Below are 14,657 nucleotides of genomic sequence, written 5' to 3'. Positions count from 1 at the left end.
CCCTCCTATACCACGAACCTCAATTTTGTTAACCGCCCTTTTATGTGGTACCTTGTCAAATATTTCCTTAAAATCCATATAAACAACATCCACTGCATTCCCTTCATCAACCTGCTCTGTTAGTTCATCAAGAATGCAGTTAGATTAGTCAAGCAAGAACTCCCATTTATAAATCCATGCCCACTCTGCTTAATTAACTCGAACCTCTCCAAGTGACTGTTGATTTTTTACCCTGAATATTCTTTCTAAAACCTTACCCACCGCTGCTGTTAATCGAACTAGCCTGTAGTTACCCGTACTGTCCTTACACCCTTTCTTGAATAAGGGTGTCGCATTTGCCACTGTTTAATCCTCTGGCACCTCCCCCGTATCCAGGGAAGATTGGAATATTATAGCAAGCCCTTCTGTTATCTGCATCCGCATTTCCTTTCGCAACCTGGGATGTGAGCCATCCGGACAAGGTGATTTATCTACCCTAAGCACAGCCAGCCTTTTTAGTACCTCCCTATCCTAATTTGTACTCTCTCCATTGCCTCTACTTTCTTCACTTCAACTGATATTTTGTCAAATTCCATTTCCTTCGTGATCACTGATGCAAAGTACTCATTAAGTAGATTAACATTGCCCTGCACCTCTAAGCTTATATTATCCTTTTTGTCCCCAATAGGCCCGACTCAACCTCTTACTACCCACTTATCATTTACATGCTGCTCGAAGATTTTTGGGTTTCCTTTCATGTTGACTGCCAGTCTATTCTCATAGAAATAGAGAATAAGCAAATATAGAAGATATAAGTATTTCCCATCCTTGATGAGGTGGAATGTTTTATGTTGTGGGTGGTAATGTCTTGGCCCACGAGTGTGGTGGAAGCAGAGACAATCAATGATTTGAAAAGGCAATTGGATGGATACTTGAAGGAAAGAAACTTGCAGGAGGAAAGGGATCGAGCTGGTGAGTGGAACTGATTAGATTGCTCCGGGGAGAGCCAGCATGGACGTGATAGGCCAAATGACCACCTTCTTTGTTGTAAATGACTCTGTGTTGTTTCTCAAATTCAATCCACTGGTGCTTGGGAAATAATCTCAAAGTAAATTGTGCAACTGGAAAATCAGAACCAAGGCAAGGGACGCATAAGGAAGCGAAATTGCTGAAACCCGGGATTGAACCAGGGACCTTTAGATTTTCAGTCTCACACTCTCCCAACTGAGCTATTTCAGCCCTACGTTAGCAGCGGCTTGGTGTCCTTGTTTTGGAAGAAAATACATACATTCAAGTTTTCCAAAAAATTAAAGAACACAACATGTGAGTAATATTCCCCATTGCTTTCTCAGTCCTGATGGATTGTGAAGCGGGAGACAGCCAGAAGTGCCACTGAGCCGCACAGACCCCGAGCTGAGAATGAAATGAGATCAAATTCAATCTTTCATAGTGAGATGCTGCTGAGAGGTAAGAGTCCTGAATCAAAGCGAGACTTGCTCATTTCAAACACTCCCTGTACTCTCTGCTCATGAAGCCTTAAAAAAGGGAAAAACAGAATGGCACTCAAACTCACAACCCTGCCATTAAAAGTCTCATATTCGACTGACAGAACTGTCACTTCTACTCGGTCTCTTATTGGATGGATGCAACTCCAACGCAGGGATGGCATTCAAATCTTCCCATGGGTCCACATGTCAGACTGAGTTCCATGTTGCAGACTCAAGCAAAGGAAATCTGCTCAGTTCCAGAACTATCAGCGAGTTGAAGCTGATTACGATCAACATCATCAGAGGTCAGAACTACCTGGTGAAAGAAGACACCCTGAAGAAGGATCCACAATTATTCAAAGGGATCGACAAAGTGACAAACAAGAAAATCGATGAGTCAATGCAAGCCAAACAACAGAAACACTGAAGAATTCCATTCCATTCCAGTCCAGAACCCAGTCCTGTTGTTTTTGGAGTCAGGTCTCAATTGCTGCAACAACTTTCTATTCCCAGTTGGTTTTCTGTACATTTAGTTAATGACAATTTTGTCGACAAGCTCTTTGAATCCAGTTGTCTGGTCCTCAAGCCAGCTCCGCATGGAAGTCAATTCCACCTTCTGCAAGGCTGAAACCAATAGATCACCTTAATCAAAAAATGCCAGCAGGCCAGGGCTCATCTGGGATTAGAACCTTGGTTCTCTTACATGTTAGTCAACCACATTCCCTAAGCAAGAATCATACCCCTAGACCAACGAGCCACTGACCAGTCAGGTTGCTTTCGCTGCTGTGGAATTTCACTAGAACCCCCCAGCCAATCATCCATTTTTTTTTCAGATCAAAGCAACATCCTGCAAATGCTGAAATAAAAACAGAAAGTGCTGGAAATGTTCAGCAGCTCTGGCAGCATCTGTGCTGAGAGAACACAGTTAACGTTTCACGGCACTCACTTTTTGTTTCAGCCATCCTTTCAGACTGCTTCTGTCCATCCAATCTCACTTTCTAATCTTTTCACATTCTAACCATTCACTACGTTGCTACATTTTTCATGAATTCCTCATTTCTTTTATGAATGGCAATTTTGTATTTCTGGCCTTTGCTTCAGACACCACCACAAGTGGAATCATGTCTCCATCTACCCAATCAAACCACTTCGCTGTATCCTCACATTGCAATGTTTCTTTCACCCTGAAAGACTGTGGAGTTTCTGTTGCTTGATTGCAGTTCTTGCTTCCCGCCAGTAGATGTCACCTCACTCCAAAATAGTGAAGTTTACAAATCTGAGAGAGACACAACAGGAAATAATTGTTCACATTCTAGTGAATGTGTGAGATTTAGAAATACTAGGAGTGGAGACGAGTTATTATTGCACTCTGCTATTACATCTTTTATAATGGACTCCAGCATTTTCCCCACGACTGATGTCAGGCTAACCGGTATATAATTCGCTGTTTTCTTTCTGCCTCTTTTTTTAAATAGTGGAGTTACATTAACTACCGTCCAATCCATTTGAACTGTTCCAGAGTCTACAAAATTTTGAAAAAAGACCAGAAATGCATCTACTATTTCAAGGGCGACCTCCTTAAGTACTCTGGGATGTAGATTATCAGGCCTTGGGGATTTATCGGCCTTCAATCCCATCAATTTCACAAACATTCCCTACTAATACAGATTTCATACAGTTCCTCCTTCTCATTAGACCCTATGTTCCCCAACATTCTGGGAGGTAATTTGTATCGTCCTTTGTGAAGACGGAACCAAAGTATGTATTTAACTGGTCTGCCATTTCTTTGTTCCTCATTATAAATTCCCCCGTTTCTGACTGTCAGGGACCCACATTTGTCTTCACTAATCTTTTTCTCTACACCTATCTATAGAAGCTTTTACAGTCAGTTTTTATGTTCTCTGCTAGCTTACTCTCATACTCTATTTCCCCCTTCTTAATCAATCCTTTTGTCCTCCTCTGCTAAATTCCAAACTGCTCACAATCTTCAGGTTTGCTGCTTGTTCTGACCATTTTATATTTCTCCTCCTTGGATCTAATACTTTCCTTAATTTCTTTTGTAAGCCACAGTTGAGCCACCCTTCCTGTTTTACTTTTGCACAGACAGGAATGAACAATTGTTGTAATTCATCCATGCGCTCTTTAAATGCTAGCCATTGCCTATCCACTGTCAACCCTTTAAGTAACGTTCCCCAATCTATCATCGCCAACTCCCACCTCATACCTTCATAGTTTCCTTTGTTTAGATTCAGGACCCGAGTCTCGGAATCAACTCTCTCACTCTCCATCTTCATGAAGAATTTTATCATATTATGGGCGCACTTCCCCAAGGGACCCCACACAACAAGATTGTTAACTAATCCTTTCTCATTACACAATACCCAGTCCAGGATGGCCTGTTCGCTAGAGGTGTTATACACCTCTATCAATTCTCCACTCAATCTCCTTTGATATAGGCAGAATAATCCTAGCTTTTCCAACCTAACCTTGTAACTAAAATCTCCCATCCCTGGAACCATTCTGGTAAATCGCCTCTGCATCCTCTCAAGGACCCTCACATTCTTTCTAAAGTCTGCTGTGCAGAACTGGAAGCAACACTCCAATTGGGGCCTAACCAGAGTTTTATAATGGTTCAGCATAACTTCCCTGCTTTTGTACTCAATGCCTCTATTTATAAAGCCCAAGATCCCATATGCTTTGCTAACCACTCTCGCAATATGCTTTGCCACCTTCAAAGATCGGTGCACATGAACCCCAAGTCCCTCTATTCCAGCACACTCTTTAGAACTGTGCCATGAAGTATATATTGCCTCTCCCTATTCCTTATGCCAAAATACATCACCTCACACTTGTCACTATTAAATTCCATCTGCCACCTGTCTGCCCATTCTGCTAGCCTATCACTGTCCTGTTGCAGGCAGTTCATATCATCCTCACTGTTTGCCACTCCTCCAAGTTTGGTGTCATCGGCATATTTTGAGATTCTACTATGTATTCCAAGATCCAAGTCACTTACCTTTAGCTAAAAAAGCAGTGGTTCTAGCACTGACCCTTGGGGAACACCACTGTCGACTATCCTCCGGTCTGACCAAGAACCATTTAATATGACTCGCTGTTTTCAGTCTTTAAAACAATTTACTATCCAAATGGACACTGACTCTCCTAATCCATGAACCCCAATTTTGTTAAACACCCTATTATGTGGTACTTTATATAATGCTTTCGTAACATCCATATAAACAACATCCACTGCATTCCCTTCATCAGCATTCTCAGATAGTTTGTCAACAAATGCAGTTAGATTTGTCAAGCATGAACTCCCATTTATAAATCCATGCCCACTCTCCTGAATTAACTCAAACCTCTCCAAAGGACTTGATTTTTTTCCCTGACCTGTTGATCTCGTGCTGATAGCAAGCTCACCATGGAGCATGTATTTGGCAATGTGACCGTCATCCATTTGGCCCAGTCAACAGAGTCACCGCTGACTCAAGAGGGCAAACATGCTGTGGATCCCTGCACGCTGGTGTACTTCCGCATTCGGCACTCTGTCCTGCCAGGAGATGCCCAGTATCCATCTGAGGCAGTGGAGGTGGAAGCTGTTCAGCCGCTTTTTTTGGCTTGTATAAGTTGTTGATGCTTCTCTACTATAAAGGAGGTTGCTGAGAACACAAGCCTGGTACACGTGGAGCTTTGTATTTTCGGTCAGTTTGCTGTCGGTTCACACTTGTCTTCTCAACTTTGACATGACAGCTGCAGCATTGGCAATACTGGTGCTGATTTCAGCATCAAGGGCCAGATTGCTGGTGATTGTTGATGGAAGGTATGTGAAGCTGTTGACAACCTCCAAAGTGAGGTTGTCGATGTTGATGGAAAGTGGAGTCTCTACGTCCTGGCCCGTAACTTTCATCTTCCTGATGCTGATTGTCAGTCCAAATTCTTTGCAGGCCAGGGAGAACCGATTTACAAGCTGCTGTGACTGAACTTCATTATGGGATGTCAGCACAGCATCATCAGCAAATAGCAACTCACAGACTAGGAATTTACCCACTTTGCTCTTGGCGCACAGTCTTGCCAAGTTGAACAGCTTGTCGTCAGCTCTGATGTGCAGGTGAACACCCCCATCTGAGTCATTGAATGTGTACAATAGCAGCATGGAGAAGAATATGCCAATTATAAAGGATGTGATAACTAGACAGTTCGAAAATGATGACATGATTGGGCAGAGTCAACATAGATTTATGAAAAGGAAAACAGGTTTGAAAAACCTGTTGAGATTTTTGAGGATGTTACCTATAGAACAGATAAAGGAGAACCAGTGGATGTGTGGTATTTGTATTTTCCTTTGGTAAGGTCCCACACAGCAGGTGAGCAAACAATATTAGAGCACATAGGCTTGGGGATAATATACTGATATGCATTGAGAATTGGTTAACAGACCGAAAACAGAGAGCAGGAATAACGGGTCCTTCTCAGGATGGCAGGCTGTTACTATTGGGGTACTGCAAGGATCAGTGTTGGAGCCACAGCTGTTAACAACCTATATAAATGATTTGGATGTGGGAATTAAATGTAATATTTCCAAGTTTGCAGATGACACAAAGCTCGGTGAAGTATGAGTTGTGAGGAGGATGCAGAGAGGCTTCCAGGGGACCTGGAGAGGCTAAGTGAATGGGCAAGAACATGGAATATTTTGTGAATAGGCGTGAAGTTATTCACTTTGGTAGAATAAACAGAAAGACAGAGTATTTCTTAAATGGTGAGAGGTTGGGAAGTGTCGATGTCCAACCAAGGGTGTCCTTGTTCCTGAGACACTAAAAGCTCTTGTGCAGGTGCAGCAATCAATTAGGAAGGCAAATGGTATGCTGTACCTACACGAGGGGTCATGAGTACAGGAGTAAAGATGTCTTGCTGCAATTGTATAGAGCCTTGGTGAATCCGCACTGGAGTATTGCGTACAGTTTAGTCTCCTCATCTTATGAAGGATACACTTGCCATAGAGGGGGTGAAACAGAGGGTCAACAGACTAATCCATTTTTTGCATTTATTTCATTTCATTTCATTGCAAAGGGACTTGGATAGGTTGCAGTGCTGGGCTGAAAAGTGGCAGATGGAGTTTAACCCTGAAAAGTGTGAGGTCGTCCATTTTGGAAGGACAAACATGAATGCAAAATACTGGGTTAACGGTAGGGTTCTTGGGCATGTGGAGGAGCAGAGAGACCTTGGGGTCTATGTGCATAGATCATTGAAAGTTGCAACTCAAGTGGATAGGGCTGTGAAGAAGGCATATGGGGTGTTAGCGTTCATTAGCAGAGGGATTGAATTTAAGAGCCGTGAGGTGATGATGCAGCTGTACAGGACCTTGGTAAGGCCTCATTTGGAGTACTGTGTGCAGTTCTGGTCGCCTCATTTTAGGAAGGATGTGGAAGCCTTGGAGAGGGTGCAGAGGAGATTTACCAGGATGTTGCCTGGAATGGAGAATAAGTCTTACGAGGAAAGGCTGAACATTCTAGGCCTCTTCTCATTAGAAAGGAGAAGGATGAGGGGTGACATGATAGAGGTTTATAAGATGATCAGGGGAATAGATAGGGTAGACAGTCAGAAACTTTTTCCCCGGGTGGAGCAAAGCGTTACAAGGGGTCATAAATTTAAGGTGAAGGGTGGGAGATATAAGGGGGATGTCAGGGGAAGGTTCTTTACCCAGAGAGTGGTCGAGGCATGGAATGCCTTGCCCGGGGAAGTTGTTGAGTCAGAAACTTTAGGGACTTTCAAAAGGCTTTTGGATAGGTATATGGATAAAGGAGAATGATGGGGTATAGATTAAATTGTCCTTGACAGAGGACAAAGGATCGGCACAACATCGTGGGCCGAAGGGCCTGTTCTGTGCTGTATTTTTCTATGTTCTATGTTCTATGTTCTATGTTCTATGTTCTATACATCTCAGTTTGTTCAGTTTGCTTACCTACTGTTTTTTTCAGGTTTGTACTTGCTGCTGTTCAATATTCAGTCCGTTAACACCTAATCTGTACTAATGCTTTGTCTTTCAACACACCATTAACATATTGTTTGCCTTTGCTGCATGACCTTTTGGTCAGCTATGTGGCCTTGTCCAATCTACACCTTCTCCTTTGTTATCTCTTGCCCCACCCCCACCTCACTTGCTTATAACCTGTGACTTTTCTAATATATGTCAGTTCCGAAGATGGGTCACTGACCGGAAACGTTAACTCTGCTTCTCTTTTCACAGATGCTGCCAGACCTGCTGAGTGGTTCCAGCATTTCTTGTTTTTATGTCACCAGACTAATCCCTGGGATGGTGGGATTGTCTTATGAGGAAACTGGGCCTGTATTCCTTAAAGTTTCGAAGAATGAGAGGTGATCTGATTGAAACTGACAAAATTCTTACAGGGTGTGACAGTGTGGATGTAGACAGGATGTTTGCCCTGGTTGGTGAGTCTAAAACTAAAGGACATCGTCTCAGAATAAGGAGTAGGCCATTTAAAACTGAGATGGGTGGAATTTCTTCACTCAGACGGTGGTGAATCATTGGAATACTGTGCCCCAGAGGGCTGTTGCAGCTCCATCATTGAGCATGTTCAAGACAGAAATTGATAGAAATCTTGATACTCATGACATCAAGGGATATGGGGATAGCATGGGAAAGGGGCTTTGAGGTAGGTGATCAGCCATGATCGAATTGAATGACAGAGCAGGCTCGACGGGCTGAATAGCTTACTCCTATGTTCCTCTGTTCCTAAGAGATTTGGCGCCAGCGCGCATCCCTGCTTTACCCCACTGCTGATCTTGAAAGCGTCTGATGTTGCTGCATTGTAACTGATGGAACTGTGCATGTTCTCGTGGAAAGAAGAGATGATGCCCAAGAGGTCAGGAGGGCAGCCTATGTTCCATTGCAGTTTGAAGAGGCCGTCTCTGCTGACAAGATCAAAGGCCTTAGTGATGTTAGTAAAAATGTGTGAGGCTCTGTGGCGCAATGGATAGCGTGTTGGACTTCTGAATAATAATTAAGATGATATTCAAAGGTTGTGGGTTCAAGTCCCACCAAGTCAGATTTTGGACCAGAAACAGAGGAGCACAACGGAACAACAAATGAAGAAATGCGCCAAAAGCACAGACTCGGAGACAGAGCGAGAGAGAGAGGAGCAGAGCAGGGGAAAAAATCGAGGAGTGACGGCACAATGGAGAGTGAGAGCAGGGAAACAGAGAGCCGCTGGGGTGAGGATACAGGATTTGGTTCTTTCTTCGGTGCAGTGGAAGGAGCTGTTTGGTGAGGATCTGGTAAGCTGTGACATCACAGGCAAGCAGGTAGTTGATTGGTTTGGAAGAACCGACCTGCTTGATGCGCATCTGGTAAGTGATTAAGATCCATTTTAGTCCTAACGATTAAAATAGTAAACAAACTAGTGGTAAGTTTAATAAAATATGCAATGAAATGAATAATTGAATAAAATATTTAAGTAGTTAATTGAAACACGTTAAGGATGACAGGACAGGTGATGTGTCACAGCTGCAGCATGTGGGAGTTCCTGGATGCCAGTGTGATCCAGGGCAAACACGTCTGCAGTAAGTGTTTGCGGCTCAAAGAGGGAGAAAAAAGGAATGTAGTGGTAGTAGGGGACAGTATAGTAAGGTGGATTGACTCTGTTCTCTGCAGCAAAAGCAAGAGTCCAGACGGCTGTGTTGCCTGCCGGTGCCAGGATTCAGGACATCTGCTCAGGGCTGGAGCGAAACATACAATGGGAGGGGGAGGATCCAGTCGTCGTGGTCCATGTCGGTACCAACGACATAGGCAGGACAAAGATAGAGGTTCTGCAAAGTCAGTATGAGGAACTAGGCACCAAATTAAGAAGCAGAACCTCAAAGTTAATCATCTCTGGATTATTACCTGAGCTATGTGCAAATTGGCAGAGGACAAATAAGATTAGAGAAAGTAATGTGCGGCTGAAAGACTGGTGTGGTAGTAGTGGGTTCTGGTTCGTGGGGCATTGGCACCAGTACTGGGGAAAGAGGTGGCTGTACCGTTGGGACGGTCTACACCTGAACCGTGCTGGTGCCGGTGTTCTAGCGAGCCACATAACGAGGGAAGTAGAGACGGTTTTAAACTGAATAGTGGGGGCAAGGGATCAAATTTGGGAAGATATGGTGAATCAAGGAGGAGAGACAAGGCAAGAGAGAAAGGTATAAATATGGGAAATGATAAACAGACTGTGACAGGAAGGGACAGAATGTACAAATCTAAGAGTAAATCGACAGATAAGGCTAGAGGTGACAAAAATAATGAAAGGACAAAACTAAATGCTCTGTATCTGAATGCATGGAGCATTTGAAACAAAACAGATGAACTGGGAGCACAAATAGAATAAATAAGTACGATCTGATAGTCATTACAGAGACATGGCTGCAGGGCGACATAGATTGGGATGTGAATATTGGAGGTGACATGGCGTTTTGGAAGGACAGGAAGCTAGGAAAAGGTGGCGGGGTAGCTCTGTTAATTAATGATGGTATTAGCGTAATAGAGAGGGATGACCCGAGTTCTGGAGATCAGGATGTAGAAGCAGTTTGGGTACAAATGAGAAATCATAAAGGCAAGAAGTCACTTGTGGGAGTGGTGTCCAGGCCACCTAACATTAACCACACTGTCGGATGGGATATAAAGGAAGAAATAATGGCAGCTTGTCAGAAAGGTACTGTGATAATTATGGGGGATTTTAATCTACATATAGATTGGAAAATTCAGATGGGCAGAGGTAGCCGAGATGAGGAGTACATAGAATGTTTTGGGGATAATTTCTTGGAACAATACATTCTGGAGCCAACCAGAGAGAAGGCTATACTAGACCTGGCATTGTGCAACGAGATAGGATTAATTAATGACCTCATAGTTAAGGTGCCCCTAGGTAGTAGCGATTATAATATGATTGAATTTTACATTCAGTTTGAGGGAGAGGAGAGTGGGTCCCAGACTAGTATTTTAAATGTAAATAAGGGCAATTATAAGGTCATGAAAGCAGAGCTAGCTAAAGTGAACTGGCAAATTAGGTTAAGGGATAAGTCAATAGAGATGCAGTGGCAGACATTTAAGGGGATATTTCAGAATACACAGAATAGATACATTTCAACGAGAAAGAAAAGTTCCAAAGGTGGGACTCACCATCCATGGTTCAGGAAAACAGTTAAAGATACTATCAAACTTAAAGAAAAAGCCTATAATTGTGCAAAGGTGGGAGGCAGGTCAGAAGATTGGACAGAATATAAAAAACAGCAAAGAATGACTAAAAGATTGATAAGGAAGGTAAAATTAGAGTATGAGAGAAAGCTCGCAAGGAATTTCAAGACAACTAGTAAGAGTTTCGATAGATATTTTAAAAAGAAAAGAGTTAACAAAGCGACTGTTGGTCCTATAGAAAGTGTGTCTGGGGAATTAATAATGGATAATTAAGAGATGGCAGATGAATTGAACAGATACTTTGCATCGGTCTTCACTATTGAGTATACAAATAACATCCCAGTATTAGCCGTATATCAGCAAATTGAAGGGATGGAGGAACTCAAGAAAATTACAATCACCAGGGAAGTGGTACTAAACAATTTGTTGGAGCTGCGGGTTGACAAGTCGCCAGGTCCTGAATTGGCTAGTGAGATAGTTGATGCGCTGTTTTTAATATTCCAAAATTCCCTAGATTCGAGAAGGTTCCGTTAGATTGGAAAAGAGTGAATGTAACTCATTTATTCAAAAAGGGAGGGAGACAGAAAGCAGGAAACGACAGGCCAGTTAGCTTAACATTTGTCTTAGGGAAAATGTTTGGAGCTATTACAGAGGATGTTATAGCAGGGCATTTAGAAAAAATTAAGGTAATCAGGCAGAGTCAACATGGTTTTTTGAAAGGGAAATCATGTTTAACCAATTTATTGGAGTTCTTTGAGGGAGTTACATGTGCTGTGGATAAAGGGGAACCAGTGGATGTATTGTATTTCGATTTCCAGAAGGATAAGGTGCCATATCAAAGGTTATTGCAGAAAATAAAAGCTCATGGTGTCGGGGGTAACATATTGGCATGGATAGAAGATTGGCTAGCTGACAGGAAACAGAGAGTCAGCATAAATGGGTCATTTTCTGGTTGGCAAGAAGTAACGAGTGGTGTGCCACAGGGATCTGTGCTGGGGCCTCAACTTTTTACAATTTATATAAATGACTTAGATGAAGGGACCGAAGGTATTGTTGCTAAATTTGCTGATCACAAAGATAGGTAGGAAAGTAGGTTGTGAAGAGGACATAAGGGGGCTACAAAGGGATATAGATAGGTTAAGTGATTGGGCAAAGACCTGGCAAATGGAGTATAATGTGGGAAAGTCGGAAATTGCCCACTATGGCAGGAAGAATAAAAAAGCATATTATCTAAATGGTGAGAGATTGCAGAGCTCTGAGATGCAGAGGGATCTGGGTGTCCGAGGGCATGAATTGCAAAAGTTAAGTATGCAGGTCCAGCACGTAATTAGGAAAGCTAATCGAATGTTATCATTTATCACCATGGGAATTGAATACAATAGTAGGGAGGTTATGCTTCAGCTATACAGGACATTGGTGAGACCTCTTCTGCAGTACTGAGTACTGTGCTGGTCTCCTTATTTGCGGAAGGATGTAAATGCATTGGAGGTAGTACAGAGAAAGTTTACGAGACTATTACATGGAATGGGTGGGCTGTCTTACGAGGAAAGATTGGACAAGCTACGCTTATCTCCGCCAGAGTTTAGAAGAGAAAGAGGCGACATGATTTGTTATTTAATTTATTAATTAACAAATTAGCTATCCTCCAGTCTTCCGGTACCTCACCCGTGGCTAACGATGATGCAAAAATCTCTGCCAGCGCCCCAGCAATCTCCTCCCTTGCTTCCCATAGCATCCTAGGATACATCTGATCAGGCCCTGGGGATTTATCCACCTTAATGCGCTTCAAAACCTCCAACACCTCCTCCTTTGTAATGTTGATATGCTGCAGGATATCGCTGTTCCCTCCCTTGAACTCACTAGCTTCCATGACCTTCTCCACGGTAAATACAGACGAGAAATATTCATTTAAGACCTCGCCCATTTCGCGTGGCTTCACACATAGATTGCCACACTGATCCTTAAGGGGACCTACTCTCTCCCTAGCGACCCTTTTACTCTTAATACACTTATAGAATCTTTTAGGATTCTCCTTTATCTTATCTGCCAGGGAAATCTCATGGCCCATTTTCGCCCTCCTAATTTCCTTCTTAAGTATACTCCTATATCCCCTATACTTCTCGAGGGACTCGCTCGATCCCAGCTGCCTATACCTGACGTATGCCTCCTTTTTTGTCCTAACCAGACCCTCAATATCCCTTGTCAACCAAGGTTCCCTAAACCTGCCAGCCTTGCCCTTCCATCGAACAGGAACATGCTGGCCCTGAACTCTTCCTATCTCACTTTTAAAAGCCTCCCACTTGCCAGACGTCCCTTTACCTGCAAACAGCCTCTCCCATTCAACTTTTGAGAGTTCCTGTCTGATGCCATGGAAATTAGCCTTCCCCCAATTTAGGACTTCAACCTGAGGACCAGTCCTATTCTTTTTCATAACTATCTTGAAGCTAATAGAGTTATGGTCACTGGTCCCAAAGTGCTCCCCCACTGCCATATCAACCACCTGCCCATCCTCATTTCCGAAGAGGAGATCGAGTGTAGCCCCTTCTCTAGTCGGGCCATCCACGTACTGCTTCAGAAAACTATCCTGGATTCACTTAACAAATTCTTCCCCATCTGATCCCTTAGCACTAAGGCAGTCCCAGTCAATATTAGGGAAGTTAAAATCACCTACTATTACAACCCTAGAATTCCTATACCTATCTGTGATTTCCCTACATATATGCTCCTCCACTTCCCCCTGACTATTGTGGGGCCTATAGTATAATCCCATCAAAGGGATCACCCTTTTATTATTTCTAAGTTCTACCAGTATGGCCTCACTGGACATTCACCCCGGGATATCCTCTCTAAGTACTGCCGTGATGTCCTCTCTAATCAATAGTGCAACTCCCCCTCCTCTCTTACCTCCACCTCTGTCACGCCGGAAGGATCGGTACCGCGGAACATTGAGCTGCCAGTCCTGCCCATCCCTCAACCACGTTTCCGTAATAGCTACAATACCACAATCCCATGTACCGATCCATGCTCTGAGTTCATCTGCCTTACCTGTAAGGATACTTGCATTAAAGTAAATGCAGTTTAGCCCACCAGACCTTCCACGCTCCCTGTCCTGCCCCTGCCTGGCCTGCCTACTGGACTTGCTTGCTTTAACCTCTCCATTTGCCTCAACTATCTCATCGGAGAGACTACTACTTTGGGTCCCACCCCCGCTGCAAGACTAGTTTAAACCCTCCAGTGTATTACTATAAAATCTCCCTACAAGGATATTGGTCCCCTTCCAGTTCAGATGCAACCCGTCCCTCTTGTACAGGTCACCTCTGCACCAGAAGAGATCCCAATGATCCATGTACCTGAAGCCCTCCCGCCTTCGCCAGTCTTCAGCAACGCATTCATTTTCCTAATCCTCCTATTCCTACCCGCACTAGCACGTGTCACAGGGAGTAATCCTGAGATTACAACCCTAGAGGTCCTGCTCTTTAACCTTCTGCCTAACTCCCTATATTCACTTTGCAGAACCTCATCTCTCTTCCTGCCGATGTCGTTCGTACCAATATGGACCACGATCTCTGGCTGCACACCCTCCCCTTTCAGAATTTCCGGCAGCTGCTCCGAAACGTCCTTGACCCTAGTAATAGGGAGGCAACATACCATCCTGGAGTCTCGTGTGCGGCCACAGAAACGCCTATCTGCACCCCTTATGATAGAATCCCCTATCACAATAGCTCTTCCACCCCTTTTCCTCCCCTGCTGTGCGGCAGAACCCTTTGTGGTGCCACGGACCACGCTGTTGCTCTTTTCCCCTGGGAGGTCGTCCCCCCAACAGTAACCAAAGCGGTGTATCTGTTTGAGAGGGGGATGGCCACAGGGGACTCCTGCACTACCTGCCTGCTCCAAATATTCCATCTGGTGGTCACCCATCCCTTTTCTGCCTGTGCATCCATTACCTGTGGTGCGATCACCTCACTAAACATGCTATCCATGACGTCCTCAGCTTCGCGGACGCT

At 43.8% G+C, this 14,657-nt stretch overlaps 1 non-coding gene across 1 annotated transcript; it reads right to left on the bottom strand.

The window, feature by feature from the left end:
- Positions 1 to 1,145: 1,145 nt before the first annotated feature.
- Positions 1,146 to 1,218, bottom strand: trnaf-gaa (transfer RNA phenylalanine (anticodon GAA)). Its single transcript has one exon. It is a non-coding gene; the product is annotated as a tRNA-Phe (tRNA).
- Positions 1,219 to 14,657: the final 13,439 nt, after the last annotated feature.

Source organism: Heterodontus francisci, unplaced genomic scaffold (assembly GCF_036365525.1).
Source record: "Heterodontus francisci isolate sHetFra1 unplaced genomic scaffold, sHetFra1.hap1 HAP1_SCAFFOLD_51_1, whole genome shotgun sequence".
Lineage (NCBI taxonomy): Eukaryota > Metazoa > Chordata > Chondrichthyes > Heterodontiformes > Heterodontidae > Heterodontus > Heterodontus francisci.
This window is presented reverse-complemented; position numbering and strand designations above follow the sequence as displayed.